Here is a 19,317-nt window from a genome sequence, read left to right as displayed (position 1 = left end):
TGTAAAGTAACTCCAACTCTGAGGACTCAAAAGTAGCAAAATAGCTTCCTAATCTTGGCTGAGCTGTACTGTAAGACAAATATGAATTAACACTTTTTATTTTAGCTCCAGAGGGAAGTTATCACCAGGATGCTGACAATGTCCAGTTTTCATGCTCAGCTAGGTCGTTCTGCTGCATTTGGATTCCACTTTTCCTCTGACCTTCATGGATCCCTCTAATCCACCCTGTTTGCCTGATTTTGTGTTCCATCCCTCCCTGCTTGTTGTTACAAACTCCCTACCTTTGAGATCTCTGTCTCTCCCAAATGGGCCCCAAATTACTCAGTAAGGCAGAAATGTCAGGAGGGGATTGGAAGTTCAATCCCACAAAGGGCTTTCTTTGGTAAAATTCATCTTAAAATAACAGTAAGGATTTTTTGGGGGTAAAATTAATATTAAAATGTCTTGATGCAAACACATGAATTGCTATTATTCTGCAATGTCTTGTTTTTCACATATTTGGCAGCAGGAGCACTCTGATTTCCTCATTTGGAGTACAGGCTCATCTCCTAAACACTGGACATTGGACAGCAATATTCCTGGTTCACTGAACAAATCTGAATTGTCATACCACAGCAATTTTTTTTTGTTCTCCCTTTTTAGTATGTAATACAAGAAGGCAGATTAAAATGTTACCAAATCAAGAAGAACGTTTTACTATTTGAAAATGAAATTTTTTTGAACTAATATTCCTTTTGTGATCATGTTTTAACAGACCAGGTTGTTGACTGATTGACTTTATTTATCTCTGCTAAAATAGGGCCTGTAGAACTTTATTTTCCTTTTCAGCCAGGCCTTCAAGGACTTACAAGATGGGTGCTTTAACATAATACAGAAGGATTTAATTAATTCTGATAAATAACAGAAACACTCTCTGCAGTTGAGTGCTTTTAGTAAATTAGGGTATAAGCTGCTTTCAAAGATATCAATGAGAACTTTGCTATTGATATAAATTATATATTGTTGTGCAAGTGCTGATGATAATGCACCCTAGGAAAGGAATAAATACCACATAACATATTCTGGGTATTTAATAAAGACTCCTTAATACACAGCTTCTCTTTGTAGCTTTGCTATTAAACCTTTCAGAGGAGGAGGATTTTCTGTGTGCATTTTAAAAGAATTTGATCTGTGCTATCAGTGGCATTACAGAGATCTTTCTTCCCCACTTTTCCTCCCCCATTTCAGCAGAAATATTTTGCAATAGCAATGGGAATTTAAGGGTGTCACTTCTTTATTTTTTACCCCAAGAATGTTTTTTAAATAGAGGGGGTTTGATTAAATTTACTTTATAATGCAGTGAATAAAGCCTGTGAAAAGTGAAGATGAAACATCCTGCCTTTTAAAAGCAGAATTACAGTTTATTGTTGTTAAATGAGAACCAGCAGATGCTGTCAAGAGCAGTTCCTCCTTCCATCCTATCTTCCAGCCCAGACTCTTTGATGCCAAATCCCTCCAGTGGGATGTGGAACAGCATCTTTGCAGCTGGAAGTGGAGGGGCTGCTCCTAACCTTGAATTATTTTCATCCTGAAGGCTTTGATAATTTTCCCTTTTAACACAACCCCCCCCACAAAGATGAGTGCTGGTATATTTTAATATTTCCTCCTTCTGTCTGTGTGGCTGATCTGTGATCTGCTGACCCAGATCTTGAGCTGGGGACCAACTTGAACTTTGTTTTTTCTAACGAGGGCTGTGTTTTACCTGCCCAGGCACCTGAGTTTATTTCCTGGGACTGGATTATCTTGCTGAGCCTCTGTTTTCCCATGATCCGAGACTGTTGGATTGCAGAGGTGTGAGCAAGGCTGGAGCTGGAGCTCATCATCCACAGCCCGAGGCAGGGCATGCAAGGAGGAAAGCTGGCTGAGAGCTGCGTTTTGGCACATGAAATCCTCATGGAAGATGTGCCTGAGCTAAAAGCAGGGCAGGGGATGGGACTGGGGTCTCCTTGTGCATAACAAAGCTGATCCAGTCACCTGTGTGAGCAAAGCAGCTGCAGTGACTGCGGGGGCAGACCCTGAGGTGAGGATGTCTCTGTGATTTATGGAGTCCTGCTGCTGAAAATGACACTTTAATAGTCTCAGCAGGAGTTCTTGTTGTTGTTTTGGTTGCTTTTTATGCTGCTATGAATATGAAAGCTTGGTGCCTGGCCAAGAGACAGCAAATAAATGTGAAAAAAACCCCTCTCATTTGGAGACTCTGTTACTTCTCTCTTGGCCTACAGACAGCAGCATTTAACCTTGCTTATACTGTGACTAAATTACAGTTTATTGAGCAAAGTGTAAAACTAAAGCAGGGAATTTTCACCAGTGAGAGACACACCAGCAGCACAGATGTGTCACACTTCTATTGTGTTTTAATTAAGGTCCTGCTGAAAGCCTGGCTGAAAAGAAAAATGAAGTTTTACAGGCCCAATTTTAGCAGAGATAAATAAAGTTAATCAGTCAACAACCTGGTCTGTTAAAACACGATCACAAAAGGAATATTAGTTTCAAAATATTTAATTTTCAAAAAGTAAGATATTTTGCATTACTGCTCTTAAAAGTACTGACAGCCAGTGATGGGTTGGTGTAGAACAAGGTGATTCAAGTCAGGATATAAAAAATACCTAATTTTACCTCACTGGTTGCCCAGGATTGCATGGAAATGCTATGAGAATGGAGCTGAAATTGTGCATATTTATCCAATATACTTGGCTGGGGTGTTACTCCAGGACCTTCAACCCCAGGTCAGCCCCAGGAAAGGACTGGGATGGACTGGTTTGGTGTGGAGCACTCTCTGAACGCCCCGAGTGTTCACAACGAGAAACAAAAGACAGCTCAAACCAAGTTTTCTTTGTGCATTACCATATCCCTCACCAGCATTTGCTTAATAAAACCATTGGTTATCTCATTATCTGCTGCAAAGCTGCGTTAGGACAGCACCCCCAGAACTGTCAGCCCCACAGCTGATCTGTGCTTTTATTCTGCATTTGAATGATGGCATCAAAAGCAAACTCCTAGCTCTCTGTGCCTCTTGCAAGTACATTTTTTCCTGAGCTGTTTCCTGAGAGTGGCTTTGAGGACAATTTAAACACCAAGACAGCTTAAGACAGATGATAGGAGGCCTAAATGAGATTTTATTATAATTTATTGGGTTTTTTTTTTTAATATAATGGGATATCTTAATATGTTTTCTATTCTCTTTCTGTTGTTTAGAAAAGCAAGACCAGCTTTGTATTTTCAGTACAATATTCATGTGTGCTATTGAGTAAACACTTTCCAGAGCTGCAGGAGGAGGGAGAAATAAAGATAATTCATTGGGAAGAGAATAAAACATATTTTAAGTTTGGATTAAAATGAGATGAAGAGTCAGCTAGGATGGTATTAGTACAGGCTTTTTCCACATGACAGCAACAAGGGATGAGGTGTTTGGGTGGGGGCCAAAATGTCTGATGGGGCAGCAACAAAAACTGGAGTTGTGGCAGTGCAGGGAGTAGAGAGACATTGGGCTGTCTGAGAGAGCTGCTTTAAAAACTGACGAGAAATAGTCTCTGCAAGGTTCCTGGTACAAGTTAGGAACTGTATTTGTGAAAGCACTGGTGATCTGGTGATGCTTTTCTTTGAAGGCAGAAGTACTTTCACAGCCTGGAATATGAATTTGTGGATTTTGAGGAAATGGATGGGTTTTGAGCAGGGAAAGAGGGAGGTGTTCAACACAAAGGGAAATGGACCAGGTGGAATTATCACAGACAAACACAGGTGGTGACAGGATTGATGGGCAGCTGACAAATGGAAGGCAAAGCTTTGGTCACACAAAGGCTGTGGCAGGAGGTGAAAAGGAGCCTTGATTTAGCCCAGAGATTTTTGAGAAGCAGTTTCTGGGTTATTGAAAGGAGCCACCCCAAATGAGAAGCTGTTCCCAGCAGCAGAGGAGGCTGCAGGGCCTGGCAGAGCTGCTGTGTCAGCAGCAGGGCTCAGCTCTTGTTTGGGGAATTCATGGCTTCAGTTTTCTTTACAACTCCTGGCAGCAGCTGTGAAACTTTGGGAGTGTTCATTGCTGCTCTGATGGATGCTGGAGTGTGAAGCCTCTGTACTCCAGAATTATTTTTCTGTATTCTAAGGTCTTCCAAATGCCTCTTTAGGGTTTGATTGATGTGACTGCTTTTTATATTTGCCCAATAAAATATATTACACACACCCCCCCAAGTGTTTTTATGGCACAGGTGTCTGCCTTTCTCTGCACTGAGGTTTATTCCTTTCTCTGTGGGTATGGATTCCTGATGCTTTAGATCCTGGAGAATGGAAAAACATGCAGAAAAGTAATTTATTTTATTTATTATTATATATAAAAAAAATTCTGTGGCTCCTTTATTGTAAGTACAAATGCTATTGATTTCTCTCACGTTCCAAAGATTTTTATTTCTTGCCAAATCACAAAATATGCTGAGCTGGAAGGGCCTCACAAGGTTCACTGAGCAGTAGTTTTTTATCCATGCTAACTTTTAAGGAACTTGTAACTTAATAACTTATTTAATGGAGCATGAGATGTGAAAGTGTTGCACATTACAGATGTTTCTGATAAACAAATCTTGCACAAGACATTGCTGGAAATAAAAACGGGGCGGAAAGGGTGAGAACTTTGCTTTTAGAATGATGAGAATTTTGTCTTTGGAAGGATGAGGACTTTGCCTTTAGGAAGGATGAGGACTTTGCCTTTAGGAGGATGAGGACTTTGCCTTTAGGAGGATGAGGACTTTGCCTTTAGGAGGATGAGGACTTTGCCTTTAGGAAGGATGAGAATTTTGCCTTTGGAAGGATGAGGACTTTGCCTTTAGGAAGGATGAGAATTTTGCCTTTAGAATGATGAGAATTTTGTCTTTGGAAGGATGAGAATTTTGTCTTTGGAAGGATGAGGACTTTGCCTTTAGGAAGGATGAGAATTTTGCCTTTGGAAGGATGAGAATTTTGCCTTTAGGAAGGATGAGAATTTTGCCTTTAGGAAGGATGAGAATTTTGCCTTTGGAAGGATGAGGACTTTGCCTTTAGGAAGGATGAGGACTTTGCCTTTAGGAAGGATGAGGACTTTGCCTTTAGGAAGGATGAGAATTTTGCCTTTGGAAGGATGAGGACTTTGCCTTTAGGAAGGATGAGAATTTTGCCTTTAGGAGGATGAGGACTTTGCCTGCTGGGGTTGGACATTTTTGGCCTTTGCTGTTTGAACTGAGCTGCTGATGCCAGGGCTGCTCTCCTCTGTCACAGGGAGCTGGCACAGATCAGTGTGCTCTGAAATACCCTTTTGGTTTGTTTGGTTTGTTTGGTTTGTTTGGTTTGTTGGGTTTGTTTGGTTTATTTGGCCACTGGAGCTGCTTCACGTGGCACTGCCCTGCCTCAGTGTCCCTCTGTGCATTTGGGCACTGGCACTGCTGGGTTTCACCTGTTGTCACAATGTCACCATCAACTCAACACCCAGAAAATCCCACCCTGAGCCTTTGGACACCTTTTTTTATTACAATATTCCAACCATGACCAGGTCAGTGGGAGTTTTGTTGCAGACAGAAGTGAAATCAGTCTCCATTTTTTGGCCTTTAAGGCAGAAAATCAGGGGAGCCAATGTGAGCTGGCAGGGCTGTGCTGGGCCAGTTCCAGCCCTCCCTGCTGGGGTAGGTGCAGACAATAGGATGAAAATCTGCTCCAATACAGATGCAGAACTAATTTTTTAATTAGTTCTAACTTTAATTTTTTTAAAAAAAAATTAATAGGAATTTTTACATCCATAGCAATCAAACCAGATTTTAAAATCTGGTTTAAATCAAGCCATATTTTCTTTCAGAAAGTGTGGTTATTATGTCTGTGACATATAAAAGAATTATGGAAATGCAGATTATTTTATCAAGCTAGTGTAACCCTTAGTGTGTTGTCAAGCTTTGTTAGAGTTTTCAGCTGCAAGCAAAAAAGTAAATGGTAGATAATAAGTCATCTCTTGACCTTAAATTTCTGCTCACCTCTAAAAGAAAGCAAAAATAATTTTACAAGTTGATTAAGAAAAAATCCTGCTTTATTATTTTTTTCTTCATTCCCAGTAACTGTGTTGTTTCTTCTGAAACCACTTCTCTTTTTATTTCACCTTCCCTTTGAAAGTCTCCTGAAAGACAACTTTGATTTTGCTTTTTTAGTGCTAAAGCAAACTGCAGCACTAGAACCTTTTGTAATGTGTTAGGAAGGGCTTTATGCTCATGGGAACAAAACCTGGTTATGAATGAAACCCGAAGCCTTTTAATAATAAATACAGTGATTTAAAACATTTTAGAGCCACTGAAATGCTGGGGTGGAGGTAAGAAAATATCTTTACCATCTGTATGTGTATTTTGTTTTACACTTTTGATTCTAATTGGATGGGATAAATGAGATTGTTTATTTTTAATGACTACACAGGTTTTCATGAGCTTTGGATGAGGTGTTGAATATTCAAATTCACCTACTCTTATTTTCAGTTACTCCCAGTCATGGCCTTTATGGCATAAATCATGAAGAACAATCTTGTACAAGTGGGACCATAAATCACAACTTGGTTCTAGGAAGTAATGAAGGCAGGGGTTTTATTTTTCTTTCTCTGTAGGTAAAATATATCAATTAATAAGAGCGCTGTTGTGCTCTTAATGAAGAGCAACAATGTTTGATGAAACACCAGTGAAAGGAGACAAATGGGATGCAAGTCAAGGGGTGATGGGGAAAAGCTTTTAAGAAATAATAGTTGAAGCAATAAAATCATACTCCTAGAAACCTGAGTGCAGATAAGCTTTGGTTTTTAGGATGGGCAACCCAGATTATGTCATAGAAATATGGATTTGAAAATCCTGCAGGAAATGTTTGCATTTTTCAGTGTCTTCAGGTGGGATCTGCTTTCCCAGAGGGGCTGGCAGTGCTGGAAGTGCCCAAGGCCAGGTTGATGGGTGGAAGAAGAGGAAATTTAAGGTCCCTTCCCACCCCAACCTTTCCCTGCTCCTAACGCTGCTCTTGGCTTTGCAGTGAAATTTTCCCCAGGGAAACCAAACTCAGGTGTGCCCTGAGAAAGGAAAGTGTGACACGGAGGGGATGTAAAACCTGCTGGAAGCATTGGTGGGCAACATGAAATTGGTTAATTAATAATGAATAATTAATAATGCTCTCTGGGGGCTGCTGGGCCTCGTTACCCCCCTGTGACCCCATCACCTTTGGCTGTCACCCTGTGCAGAAGGGATGGAAGTTCTACAGCCAAGCCATTAGTTAATTCTGCAGCCAGGTCAACTCTTGCCCTTCAATTTCTGTTCACCTCTAAAAGAAAGCAAAAATAATTTCATGTGTTGATTAAGAAAAATTCCTGCTTTATTATTTGTATTATTTTTAAAATATAATTTATCATAATTTCATACTTTTATTTGATTAATAATAATTAATAATTATTATAATTACAAATAATTTAATTAATGTTATGCCTTTTATAATTTATTATTATTTTATTTAATAATTTATACTTAGCAGTTAATTATCTAATAGCACATTAAGAATACATTTGAAAGGTATTTTTGCCATGGGAGAAGTGGCAAAATTACCTTTTAGCATAAAGGGAATGTGAATGCAGAATAGAGTGAGTCGGGAGAGTAAATAATGAGTGGGTTTTGTAGAATGCAAGAGGATTTTTGTTGCCCACTGGCTTAAAAAAATTTGGGGTTGCTCTGTTTTCTTTCAGTGCAGTTCAGCTCACAGCAAACACTCCTGGATCTCTTGTAACGGTTTCAAAATAACTTGCAATGTTTTAAAACATAACTGAAAAACAATTTATTATTTTTTTTATGGTTACTCCATTCACAGCCTTTGTAAACAGAAACTTCGTAAGGAAGCCTAGAAATGTTGTCACAGAATTCAGGTAATAGTTGAGAGACTGACACCTGTAGAGTTTGAGTTTTTTGATTCTTTATGAAAGGACATTTATTTCAAAATGACATTTTAAAGAGTCAGCTGCAAGTGTTGACATCCCAGCTCCTGAGGGGGTGGGGGTGTTTTCCCAGTTCTTTCCCCCACTGGAATTGAGAATATTTCCTCACCAGCCTGGCTCTCAGACTTCCCAAAAATGCACAAAATCAGTGCCTTTCCTCACCTTATCATCATCATCACATCTTCCACCCTCCTCTCAGTTTCATAAAATCTTTTCTTCCCTCAAGATCTCCAAAGCCAAATTTTATCTCTTTTCACATTGCACACAGATTTTTTTTCCCTCACTCATGTATTTTCTCATTATATTAATGCTTATCAAGAGTCCCATTTTGTTTTCAGAATCCTTCTTTTTATATCTTTCTTATATCCAGATTTATTGGAAGTAGATTAACCAGAAACAAAAGTGTTGCTTGGGTTCTAAAGTCACTTAACTTATAATAACTAATAATAACTAACTTCATTAATATATCTTGCCTAATTAAATGCCTCCATATGGATTTTTGCAGTCCTTACCTTTGGTGTTTGTTTGTAAAGCCATGAGTTATATTTTATTTATTACAGGAATTTGCCTTTTGTAGAGGCTGGAAATTCAGTATTTGAGGAATATATAATATAGAATCCAAATATGTTTATTTTGTCAAGATTTTAAATATGTATGTATTTATTATATTTATTTTATAGATAAACATATTTTTAAAGAAAATAGAAGAATAGAAGGGAGCTTCTGAAGTGTTATTTCAAATTTTTTTTTTGTCATTTCCTAGATTTGCTTGCTTCATGATTCCAGCTGCATGTATGTATATATTTCTATTTTATATTTTAGATTGTTTTATATTTTTATATTTGTATTTACTTTTATCTTTATATCTATACAGCAGCACAAAGCCTGCCTGTAGCATCTCAGTTTTGATGAAAAGAAATTTCAGAGTTTACTGAATTTCTTTTCCCTATCAATCTTTTTATACTGTGCACAGAAAGATTTACAGTGAAAAATAGAGCCTGCACTACAGCTGACTGCTCAGTATGGAAACCATAAAGCCCTTCAATAAAATACCTTTAAATACAATTCCTCCACGAAACAGTGAATTGAAAAGTTAATTCGGTTATTTAGATATAGATGCAAAATAATTTCTGTGTAGTTTGTTCTCCAAGTGCTATATCAAATAATAACATAATTTATTGAATGTCCAAAATCCATCTTCTCATATATGAAAGTACTTATATAAAACATATATATATATATATGTTTATATATATATATATATATATAAATTTTAAAAATTATTAATTTTTAGGAAAAAGACCCATCAACAGACCACATCCTGTTGTTACAGAATTGTTGCAGCCCCATATTCAGCTGATAAAGAGGTTGATAAGGAGAATAATTCTGACATTCCAGGAGCTCCAATGTTGCCTCCAATATTATGGAAGTGCAAAATTAATGTGAAACTCTCCTCAGATTTGTAAAGCACTTTAAATCTGGGAGGGATTGAAATGCTGAATATTTGTTGTAAATGTATATTTCAGAGGTAAAATGTAAAGTTAAATAAAATTTATTCTCACAATAAGCTCTTGACAGCTCCAGAACCATTTGTACCAAACCAGTATTTTCTTTGTGCTTGAATAATTTACTTTTTAGCTACTGGCCCAACTAATTCCTGAGTCTGTTTGCCTTTCCTTTGAATCAAACACGAAGTGCTGGTAAAATTCAGAGTTTGGTTATAAAGGCTCCACACTTTGGTTGTTTTCCTGCAGAAAAATGTGTTTTCTGGGGAAATGTAGTGATTTTCCAAGGAAAATTTGTCACTAGGTGGCAGGATCAGACTGCATTAGTGCCAGCATTCCTGAGGATTTATCCACTTCTTTCTATTCCCTAAATACCCCTTTGATTATACCCAGCATTCAAAAGCATCAAAATTATAATAAATTTTAATAAGTTACAATAAATTCTAAAAAATTACAATAAATTCTAATAAATTCAATGTTTTCTCATGAGGTTTTTTTTTTTTTTTTAATAGCAGATATACCATGCTGGACTCCAGAATCACTGAAATATTTCATTAACATTCCCTTTGAGATAAAACCTGCTCATTTTTGATAGAATATTAGAAGTATTTTACCACTCAAATTTGTAATGATGTGTAAATAAAAAGATGTGCATTTTCCAAAGGTGTCAAATATTTAGGTACTGCCTTACCCACAGGTGCAAATGAGGTATTTTTTTGGTGAAAATGGCCTCTTTTTTTATCTCTAAATGCCATTTTTCCTTTGAGAACCCCCAGTTCCCAGCCCCAGTTAAAGATGTTACAAATTATATTTTTTTCCTGTGTTGGCCAATTTGAAATCTCTCTGGTTGGGGATGTGGGTAAAACTGGAAAAAAACTCTGCTGGAATTGGCATTTTCATTCTGCTCTCCATTTATTCCATCAAAACAATCCTGGTGTTCCAATGGAGGCTGGAATATTTTGGTGCCTGCATTTGACAGATGGAGCAGCCATGCAGAACCTGAGGAGATTTTTTCCTTTTGAGGGATAAAGCAAATGTTTGGGAAAAAAATTAGAGAGACATCTCTGATCATTTGCTGTGTGCTGAAATCTCTGGGATATTTGAAGGAACAATTTAAATTTCATTTTCAGGGATGTGCTACAGGTTGTGAGCCAAGAGTGTCCTACAGACATGGATTAAAGTCACCAGCCCTACAGGATCCCTCACTATAGTCCAGTTATCCCTGTGTTCCCTACCAGAAAATAGCCCAGATTTTAAATTATAATGAAATTACTAATTCAAGGCTTCCTTATATAGGTTTAAGGAAAAAAAAAAAAAAAAAAGCTTAAGAAATGTGCCTGAGCAGGCATGAGGGAAATAATATAATTTTACTTTAACACTCAGGTTAACTAATATGGACAAAAGTTATTCTATTAATTAGAATATTAGTAGATTAAATTATACTTATAAAATTCTCTAGAGTGCTCCCTGACATAATTCCAAAAATAATGGAAAAAATGCTACTTGATTTTCTTTTTTTAATTTTTTGAATGATTTTTAAAATAATTTTTTCCTCAGCCAGCTGCTGGTTGCCCAAGGTAAGCTGGTGCAGAAGCAAGTCTGGATTTTATGTGGATTGAGGAAGAACATGGTTGTGATCCCAGGTTTCTATCAGTGGAAGTCTAGACATGCATGTCCTTAGAATATTTTAGTGAGACTATATTTGCATTTCTTTTCAGGTCTCTGAGTCATGGGTCAGTGAATATTTTGCCTTGAATATGTTTTTAAGAACTTTGGAAGTTGTGAAAAACGGGTGCTGCAGGAGCCCAGTGGGATGAGATCAATTATAGGAGTTTAGCAGCCAGAGTAACTTCTGGCAGTGGGGGATGCTCAGCATCCAGAAGAATGTTAGTACCATTAACAATGAAAATTATAAATGCATTTTTTCCCCCCAAAAAAAGACATTCTTAGGCTTGAATAACATCTGCTTGAAAACAGCCAACTCATCCTCAAGTTTTTCAGGAGTTTTACATATTTTTTAGGTAACACCTGCAATGACTTCAGGAATTAGTTTTTTTTTACCAGGAGCCTTTTTCATTGAATCTCCAAGCTGGAATTGCAGTTTTTTTCCCATAGTGAAGGAGAGCTCTCCTAAAATGTGAATATCTGTTTATACAGATGCTTTAAACTGATGGTGTTGTATGGAATGTTTGAGACTTAGATGAAATAAAGCAAGCTTAAGTAGATTAATTTATTTTGAAGCAGAACTTGCAAAGCTGAGATTTACTTCTTCATGCATTTGTTACAAACCTTCAGCTTCACAAGCAATCAGAGCTTGGTTAAAATGATTTTGTAGCTGAGAAGTATTGGGCATTTTGCTCAGACCATCCCAGGAAGAACCTCACCTCTGCCATAACCTAAAATTGGATTTTCTTTACAAATTCTTGCTGATGGCTGAAGTGGGGCAACAGTGGGGAGCCCGCTGCAGTGGAAGGTAAATGATGGCAGAGATGAATCTCCCCTGCTCCAGGGGGCACACCTTGTTTCTGCTGTGTTTCATTAGTGCACTCAGTGCATCTCTGCCTCTGCTTTACACTCAAGGGCTCAGGTGTCTGCACCAGTTTTTGCCCCTATTGTAAATGCAGGTGAACCCAGTGGGAAGAAATGCTGATGTCTGACTCCAGAAGGCTGAATGATTTCTTTATTATAACTATGCTATAATACATTAATATAATATTTAAAGGAGATACTAAAGCTACAAACCTTCTTGTTCTAACTCCCATATCTAACTCACTCACAACTCCTGACCCTCTCTGAGAGTCCAGCCACAGGTGGGTTGGGTTGGGTTGGATTGGGTTGGGTTGGGTTGGATTGGATTGGATTGGGTTGGGTTGGATTGGGTTGGATTGGGTTGGATTGGATTGGATTGGATTGGGTTGGATTGGATTGGATTGGGTTGGGTTGGGTTGGATTGGATTGGGTTGGATTGGATTGGATTGGATTGGATTGGATTGGATTGGATTGGGTTGGGTTGGGTTGGATTGGATTGGATTGGGTTGGATTGGGTTGGATTGGATTGGGTTGGATTGGATTGGATTGGATTGGATTGGCCACCAGGCTCAAACAATCCTCACCAGAATCCAACCCAGCAATCACCCCAGGTAAACAATTCTCCAAACACATTCCACATGGGAAAAACAAGGAGCAGGAATAGAAATTGTTTTCTCTTTCTTTCTTTTTGTGCACCTCAATGAAAAATCCTGAGAGAGAGAGAGAAATGTGCTTGCCCCCTCTTTGGACACTTTTTAACTGCATTTGAGCTCTTATATCTCACACCAGCACAAATCAAAAATGCCTTTAATAGTTTGGCTGTAGGTATCTCATATATCCCATATGAATGGTGTGTGGATCTGTGTAAATCCACACATGGAATAAGTAGGAAAAGAAGGATGGTTCAAGCCTGAAATAACTTCTTGCACCAACTGGGCTTTGTTTCAGTTAATGTCTGATTAACACTCAAAATATTTTACCTCTGGTTTTTCAAATCATGTCTGCACATTATAAACAACAAGGCAGAATAGGTTTCTAATTTGTATTCAGCTGGAAAATGTTCTATAAATCAGAAGAGAAGTTTGCTCTCCCCCTTTGGTGAAGTACAAGAGAATTCTGTTTCAATGAAGCATGCAATTTTAATCAATTGTACCCTAAGAAAAGAAGACAAACAGCTGCTGCTGGTTAATTGGTGAATGTCTCCACCAATGGACTCATCATTTATTCACTGCCTTCAATGCTGAAAATAAAGGTGTTAGCACCCTGCAGTTAGGACTGCCTGCACATTTGGGACTGAGCAGCTCAGACTGTACGTGAAGAATTTATTCCAAGAGATGAGGGTGCGACCTTCGTCCTCCCAGCTTCATTGTTTTCATCTAATAATCACATTTCCTGTGAAAGGTCCGATCTCTTGTGTGAAACCAAGGCAAAACCAAATTTAATTCCTCTGGCTGAAAGATTCATTTCTTGTTAGGAATTACACCAAGCTCTGGAGATTTCCCCAGAACTCTGACAGAGGGTTCTGGGGTAGAACCACAGGTTCCTGTGGGCTGCAAGGGACCCTCAGGGGTCACTGGGTCCAGCCTTTGGCTCAGGTTGGATCCAGCTCTGGGTCTTGTTCAGTTGAGTTTTGGAGCTTCTTCGTGTTCCAGTTTTTTTTTCCCTCCATGGTAAAATAAATTCTTTTCTTGTACCAAGTCAGAATTTCCCACCATCTAGGGTGATTTCTGGCCTTCCATTGTGCACGTGGGGGAAGAGTCTCTCCATCATCTCTTTCCTTCCTCTCCTCCAGAACTCTCATTATTTCTATTTATTTTCCACAACCTCTCTGTTACTTTCATTTACAGCTCCACTTTTGGGTTGGGATTTTGCCCTTGTCCCTCTTTTCTGACTGATCATTTGCAGTGGAGTTGCAAACTTTCCCAGGGAAATACAGGAGTGAAATACAAAACTTCAACTTGACAAAGGTTGGTGTGATTTATTCTCCTTTCCTCCCTTTTCTCTCCAGTCTGGTTCCCTCCTGTATCCCCTTTTCTTTTATCCTCCTTGTGAGTAATTTTTTCAGCAGCTGCGCTCAGTTGTTCTGTTCTAATCTTTTGTTTTGCCCTTGCCTCTAGGTTTGTTCTTTGAATTTTGTTTTTGCAGTTTGTTTCTTTGAGCCTTCTTTGTCCTCGTTTCCCCTCTCCAGACATGGTTTGGGGCTTCTCCACATCATCCTGGGACTGTTCCAGTGCTGGGTATTTACCTGAAAAATGTTTCCTTTGGGTTGATATTGGCTTAATATTTCCTTTATCTGGCTGATAAATAGAACCATAAAGATGTAAAATCGAAACATTTTACATTTACAATATGTAAAATCCAAACAACAGCTCTGGGTTGTTTGATTTTTTTTTTTTTTTAGTAAAAGTAAGTTAAAATTCAAGTTAAAATAAGTTAAATAAGTAAAATAAGTTAAAATTTATCAACTCAAAGGATACAAACACTTAATTTGATCCTGTTCTCTTTCCTTTAAAGGGTATTTTTAAGACAGGCTCTGCAGCCATTTCTAAGTCTCTGCAGAAGGCCCTATCTGAAATATTTGATTGTAATAATGATATCAGGTCTTGTAGAACTTTGAATCATCTGTCACATTAAACAGCAAACTGAGAATTGGGGTTCTGTTGTTGAAGTAATACAGTAAAACTGAATATCAGAGCATTGTATTATTATACATGAAGATTAATCTTCTACAGCAGTGGCTTAATGCTGTGTAACTAAAATGAATGTTCCAACTATTTTTTTGGAAAAAATGTTTTGTGCTTTGCTTTCCATAGGAGAAGCAATGAATGGAGAACAATTCCATTGGCTGTTACAATGCAGAGGCATTTTTTAAAAATAATTCAAGGAGGGTAAGAAAATGTTCTGGTCTGAAAGTACAGATTTAGAAGTGCTAAATAGCTTTATTATGTTGTTTAAATGTTTTAATAATGGTGTTACACGATGTTCTGTAAATTTCATTTACATTATAATTGCTATTACAACATTAAAATACCATCAATGAGATGCTATTGTGCTTCCAAAATTCAATTATCAGTGTATCTTCTTTTAGATCAGGCTTAGCTGTTGTGTTTGCAAATTCTAGATAAAACTCACTCTGCAGGCATCCGCAGAGAGCTAAAAGGGAGAGAATAAAGGAAGTGGAAAATTCAGGTATACTGAGAATTTATTTTTATGTGATATAGAAAGGCCATACAAACTTATCTAAAGAGAGGAGACTTCGTCTTTGGGTGTTCTTTATGTCCTTCTGAAGGTCTGTAGGGACTTGGCTCTACCCAATAATGATATTTTCCCCCTTCACTAATCCATGAATATATTCTTAGATTTGCAAAGAAAGAAATCAAACAGAATTAATATCTTTATTTAAACCTGTGTGTCCTGAGCTAAATTCTTTCAGACTTCCCCTTAACTGCCAGGTAATCAGCAGGCACTTTTCCAGTGTCAGACCTCTCCCCTTCATGTGAATTTTGTGAAGAAAACCCATTTCTCTGTATTCAAAAGCAAAAATTCACTGTAACTCACTGTACCCTCTGCTCTGCATCCTACTGATTATCTCCCCTTGGAGCTGGAGGTGGAATTGTGCCATTTTCACTGAAAATCCAAACTGTAGTCAAATGCCAGCCTCTGTTTGTTGGAGGTCAGGTTTTAAGTCCCTTTTCCTGAAGGATTAAAGAGCTGCAGTTAAGTAGCTCTGGCAGGTGAGTTCAGTGTGCAGCAGCTCTGCTTAAAGCAGAAAGCTGAAGGAAAAGTGGCTCTGAATTAAATCAAGCTGCATTAGGCGCTGCTTTTCCTTTTCAGAATTGAAGGAGTTTTCTGCAGACCATCCCAATAATGTCACTTTAGTCCCAGGGTTCTCTAGTGAGTAATTATGTCTTTAATTTCTAGGCTGTCACCAAACCTCCATCCTGGGGCTCAGCCAGGGCAGCCCAGGAATCACAGAACCTCAGCACAAAGGCTTCTTTTGGGATCCAGCAGCTGCCTCTCCCCGGAGCTGGGGAGAGGCATAATCCATAAAAAAAAATCCATAAAAAGCCCCGTGTGCTGATTGCTGCATTGTCTGACACCCATCCAGCCCCGGGGTTGGCAATCACCCAGCTCAGGATGGAGGGGAATTTGATCAAATTGTTGTTGGCCTCCAGCAATCCCTGCTGAACACCTGAATTCCCGCTGAACATTTTCCTTAACTCTCTTGGCTTTTTCTTTCTCGGGCTCTGGTCGTCCTCAGAAGTTATTTCTATGAGCTGTAACTTGGAATTTCTCTGTTGGAATTTTGTCCTGTTTGCTGGGACAGCCACACAATTTCAGTAGTTCTCCCCCTTGGAGCATCCAGGCATTTATCAAATGCCTTCTGCTGATTTTCTCAGTATTTTGGTACCCAGTGCTGGTTTTCCTGGGCAGTTTGGAGCCCCACATGCAGCTCTGCTGTCCTGCCTGGAAATTGGGTGATTTGTGGAGAAAGGGAATGGTGTGTCCTGCTTTCTTTCATGGCCTGTCCATCATTCTGGGGCTGCTGAATGTATTCCAAGAACCTGTGGGGTCACTGGTGAACTTTTCCTTATGTCTATATTGTCTCAAAATTTGTGAGATTTCTTCTGCATTTCTCAAAGTAGTGGATGTTATGATTGTCTGTCTTTGCTTGAAAAAAAAAAAACAAGTTTTCTGTTGTGTTTTCATCTCTGTCAGAGATGAAATTTGCAACCAAGGAGCCAGGGTTTGAAACCCTGCCTTGAGCTGAATTTGTTTCATTTACATTTTTACTACACATTCAGTAAATGTATTGATGTGGTATTGAATTATTAACTCAGTGATGGGGTAAAGCAGTAAAATGTTGTGTTTTGAATGACATTAAACTTTGCTATTTCCAAGACAGCAAGGTTTGAATGTGAGTTTAACCAGAGTTTCACTGACACATTTCCATGGGGGTTGTTGTGCTTGCTGGTGGGATCAAATACATCCCAGTATTTGGAAAAGCACTGTGATAAATAGATTTGTCTAAATGATTTCTCATTTAAAAGTGAAAAAAAAAAAAAAACCAAAACAAAACAACATAGCTGGAATTTGGTTTTGATGTGATTGAGTGTTATTTGGCCAAGCATTGCATTGAAGACTCATTAATTGAGACACTCCTACAGTTTTGTTAATTGTAACCTCTGAGAGATAAATACAGGTAATTAATCACCTCTCAGATTTGGGTCTGACTGTAATGCAAAGAACCAAAAAAAAGAGAACTGCCTCAGTACAAACAGGTTTTCTACACAGCACAGGGAGATTTTTGGAGTAGCTATCCAACTAGCAGGGGCTAAATTCTCATTGCACTGAGGACTCTGTGCTAACTTTTTGAAAGGCATAAAATAATAAGGTTGGTTGCAACAGCAGGAGGCTGGACTTGATAATCTGGAAGATTTTTTAAGTCCTGTATTCATAAATTTTAATATACTGGTGGAAGGTGTCCCTGGCTATGGCAGAGGGTTGGAACTAGATGATCTTTAATGTCCCTTCAGACCCCAGCCATTCTGGGATTCTGTGATATATAGGTATATAACTATATATAAAAGATGTAAAATGCAATATGATGTGACAGATGCTGTGGTACCACCCTGAGGGACAGGAGAATCATACTGACAGAGGATGTCAGCTGAAAATCAGCACAGTGAGCTGATCTTTTCATTCTTTTCATTTAAGAAAAATGTAAAAGAATTATCCTGCTGAGCTATTTCTATAGGTGGAGGGCTAAAATATTATAGGGTTCTTTCCCAGTATTTTTATTTTGTTTTATTTATTAATTACCAAATCCTTGTATCTTTTTTTTTTAATTTCCTGTTTCTGGTTAAGGTTTGGAGAACCAGAGGGATTTTAGACCAAATGAGGAAGTGGATCAGCCAGGAGCCACTGGTGTGCACGGAGCATCCGAGGCACAGGATTCAACAAAAAGGGAGGAAGGATGAGAATGCCAAACACACACTTGTTAAAGTTTAAACCTGACTCTGTCTGCTCCTACAGGTGCTGGAAGTCCCCTGACAGCAGACATGAACTCAGGCAGGAGAGGTTTCTGGCTGGGTGGGAGAAAAATCCCTTCCCCAGGAGGGCTCCTCTGCCAAGCAGCAGAACAGGGAGCACAGAGAGGTTCTGCCTCCCCTCCATCCCTCATTGTCCAGCTCTGACCTGGAGAAATCCCTGGTGTGGCTTCAGAGCTGCCCCTGCTTGGGGCAGGAGCAGGGCTGGAGCCCTCCCTGCTGCTTTTGTGATGCTGTGATGGAGGCAGGTGCAGAATTCACCGAAGAAAAGGTGCAGAGAGAAGATCTCTCCATTTGTGCTGGAGATAATGTGTAATTAGGGAGCTGCTGGAGGCAGGAAACAGCTGCTGGAAGCTCTCCCAGGGCACAGCTCGCCAGTGTTACAGCATGGCAAGAACTCTCAGGAAGACACTGGCCTTCAGCAACTGGTGACAAATCTCTGGGGAATAAAATAATCTGAAATACCTTCGGATGTTAAGTAAGAAAAAGGTGTTTTAAAGATTTACCCAAAGGGAAGGAAACCTAATTTTGGAGCCACATATTGTTTTAGAACAGAGATGTAAGTCCAGGTCCTTTAGATTTCAATAATTTCCAGCTGGCATCTGGAAATACAAAGGTCACAGCCTTGTGCCAGAGTGGGAATTGGGGATTCAGCAGGAGGAAGAACATTTGGTGCAAAAAATTAATGTAATGACATCCTTTCTATGGGCTAATGGATAGGGAAGGCAGTAGGAGGATTGGAATTGGGATGTGGATTTCTCAGTGTTTGTTTCTGTGCTTGTCTGCCTCTTACCCTCCTCTGACATGAGGCAGAGGTTTCAGAGAGCTCTTAGGAGTGCATCAAGGGTTTCAAATATATTTATGCTGTTATTCCTTATCTCCAAGAGGTCAAATATTTTCAGATGTCTCCCATGTTAGAGCTGGGTTACCACTGGCACATTCTTGCTCAGAATTTCACCTGGTATTGAACACATTTAATTAAATTTTTTTATTAATGATGATAATGATGTCCTGATTTTGCAGCAGGTTAAATTCCTTTTCTTCTGCACTTTTAATGATGATGTTGGCTACTTTTGCTGGTCACCTGGATATGATTAAGTACCTGAGCTCACCAGGTGCTTCCTGGGAAGGCAAAGATCTGGGAGGTCACACAACTTTTCAGGGCTGCAGTTGTCCTGCTCTAGCCTGGTGATTGATGGTGTTGAAATGAAAGAGTTTCATCCCTACACTTTGCAGAGAAGGC

The sequence above is a fragment of the Vidua chalybeata genome, chromosome 8, assembly GCF_026979565.1.
Source record: "Vidua chalybeata isolate OUT-0048 chromosome 8, bVidCha1 merged haplotype, whole genome shotgun sequence".
Classification (NCBI taxonomy): Eukaryota; Metazoa; Chordata; class Aves; order Passeriformes; family Viduidae; genus Vidua; species Vidua chalybeata.
Note: the sequence above shows the minus strand (reverse complement) of the source record.